The sequence below is a fragment of the Silurus aristotelis genome (genome assembly GCF_946808225.1).
Source record: "Silurus aristotelis genome assembly, chromosome: 1".
Classification (NCBI taxonomy): Eukaryota; Metazoa; Chordata; class Actinopteri; order Siluriformes; family Siluridae; genus Silurus; species Silurus aristotelis.
In genome coordinates, this window is record NC_139574.1 from 34,549,335 (window position 1) to 34,552,363 (window position 3,029).

At 36.0% G+C, this 3,029-nt stretch overlaps 1 protein-coding gene across 1 annotated transcript in view; it reads right to left on the reverse strand.

The window, feature by feature from the left end:
• The window catches only part of LOC310725250 (uncharacterized protein), a 4,472-nt gene extending 2,489 nt beyond the window's left edge, over positions 1-1,983 (reverse strand). The window contains exon 1 of the mRNA XM_083540066.1: positions 1,850-1,983. The gene's annotated coding sequence lies outside the window, so the exon portion shown is untranslated. The remainder of the gene's footprint in view (positions 1-1,849) is intronic.
• Between the last annotated feature and the right edge of the window lie 1,046 nt (positions 1,984-3,029).

The following is a 3,029-nucleotide window of genomic DNA, read 5'->3' on the forward strand; positions in this document are numbered from 1 at the left end:
TCAAGAGCTCTTGAGATCACTGTATAGAATGTATAAGAGAAAGAAAGGACGAAGGAGAACAAAAAAGATGTAAGCTGCAACAGGATGAACTGGTTGGTCAACTCGAGCCGTGAACTCTGATGCATGCACATGATTTGCCTTAATGAATGTGCTCGCCCTTGATGCAATTAAGTTGACAGATTAAATGCCTGAAAGAGTTTTGGGCGACAATGCTGTGGGCAGGGTTTCTGTTTCTATGGCAGTATCACACCTATTGGTGTATTTCATGTTAGTGTACAGTCTGAGAAATAAATGTCATGCCATTCCTTTTTGCCCTGGGTGATATTGTATTTATACTTATAAGTGCTGTGCAAAAATATACATTTACTGTATTTGGTAGATGCTCTAATCCAGAGCGACATATATGTATCTTATTTATACAACTGGGCAGTCAAGGGTCTTGCTCAAGGGTCCAGCAGTGCCAAAATTGTGATGCTTGGTTTTCAACTCACAACCCACCTTAGGGCAAAAGTCCACTGTCTGAGTTCCCATTGACAGAATTTCTCAGATGCCCTTACCCTAATCGATTGCTGGGTCATTGAGCAAGACCTTTATAGATGACATTATTATCTTAGACACACTGTCTCATCTCATGCATTGGAAAGATAGAAAGGCAAATATTAAATCATGATGCAGCAAAGGGCAAATATTTTGATAAGTAATTACAGTGAGGTTCCAAAGCCTCAAAGCCCCCTCGCTTACTCATGATAATTCAGCCCGCCCATTTCACCAAGAGCGTATTGCACTGTGTGGATCCTATATTACAGTTTTTTTCTCACTTGCTTTGGAGCTTTTCATAGATCAGAAATACAATTCTCAAAACTCCTTATTCAACCTGCACGTCATTTAGTCACATCTTAAGAACATTTCTCGTTGCTTGGATCAATTGTGAACGATTTTGTACATTCATTTATTCTATTGTGTACAAGTGTCTGCAGTTTCCTACATTGTCAGTTGTTTATGTCATGTTGATCAAAATATATTATACTAGTTTCACCTAAATAGTCTTAACCCCCAAAACATTAGCATCAGTTCATGACATAATTGAATACAAAATGGTTAAACCCAGTGTCAGAATCTGTCATGCTTACATTTCTATTAAACCTTTTTTTTTGGTAAATATTTCTTAAATTGATGAATTGAATGAAGGGAAGTGTACAGTTTCAATTCAACCAATAATCAACTAGTTCTCAAAAACTAAAAAAGATCAAAAGGGAATTTGTAAACCTTCCATTGGCGAACATATACAGACGGAGCAAAGCACAGAATTACACTTTCTGAAAATAGACGAACAACCAAGAAATGAATGTACACTAGTACAGTTCAATAAAAGTGTGAATCCTGTCCAGTCCCTAGCAATCAATATAAATCAAATATGCAGTCAAATAAATACATTTGTGATGCTAAAATTCATATATACCATACAGAAGAAATTCAGCCTTGTGCATTTTCAATCATTGTAATCCAAACCGTAGTTTATATCAAGAAAAGCATCATACTGAAAACATGACTAAACATTTCGACAATCTTGTTTGTGAACAATGACAAAATAACTTCTGATGGCAATGAGATGTTCATTAACACAAATACTTACTGTACTTTTAAAATATAATTATATGTAAATAATATGTTATGGTGATGATTATACTATTACTATTAATAATAATAATAATAATAACAATAATAATAGTAATAAGGAAATTATTTTAAGAGATATTATCTCAAAGAAATATATTTTCTTTAAAACTAAACAATGTAAGATAAAGTAGAAGTAAGAGAAAAATAAATCTGCTAATAAATCTTTACTTACATATTAGGTGTACAGACGTTTCTTTGGGACGTGTCAGAGAAAACTAAAGTGAAAGAGAAATGTGACAAGGCTTTTATTTATATCCTTTTTCACACACAGGAACAAAAGAATGGAGGAGGAAAAAAATGCATGTGCATGGGTGTGTGTGTGTGTGTGTGTGTGTGCAATTTTTTCCCTATATGCAAAACTGGATACACCCTCCGAAACCGTCCACATACAACCTTTAACGCAACCATTCCTGACACCTTCCACACTCTTAACTTCGAGCCCTGGCCGGGGTTTGAACTGGCAACCTCTCAACCCAGAGGCAAAGCTCTTCCAATTGAGCCACAGGATGTCCTGCAAGAACATGATTTTTTAGGACATTTTATAGTTCTTTATTAAATCTTTTTAAACAATTAAAAGGAACGCTAAGTGGTAGGAATCGAACCGGGTGAGTCAGAGAGCAGAGACCGCATCACTAACCACTACACTACCACAGGGGTGGCAAACAAGGCTTTGCTTTTTGGACTCTTGGTTTTCTATAGTTAAGAGACCACTGTTTTCTCTTAGATAATGATGGTAGAGGGTCAAAACTTCTCCTTCCTGTTCATTCTCTCAGTTATTTGAAGTCTAGGAGAAGTGACTCAGGTGCAAGAACCACATCTCCAACACCTGCACCACTGATATACCATTATTTGCCAGCAACAAATTTTAATGACCTTTCATTGTTCTGTTTTTAAAAAGTTCTTATAATGTTTAATATGAAACTAGAGGTAAGAATCGAACCAGGGAAGTCTTTCATCATAGATCACTAATGGCATTACTTCAAAACTCAAAACTTTGTTAGACATGTAAATGAACAGGAAAGACAGAGACAAAGACAAAGAGACACAGCCACAGCTTTAGAAAGACTGAGAAACAAATAGAGAGACAGCAAGAGAGAGACATATACAGTGAGACAGAGACATTTACCAAAAGAGACACAGAGACAATTAGACAGAGAAAATAGAGAAACAATGTTATAGCCACTTCCTGTTGGAAGTGTTTATCCCGAGCGACTCTTAATGATCTCATTTACTAAATGAGCAGTAGTGAGTTAAGGGCTTGCTCAGGTGCCCAAAACTGGCAGCTTGGAGGTGTTAAACATGTATCATATTTACAGCATGTGATATATATGTACTTATAAAGCACTAAATGG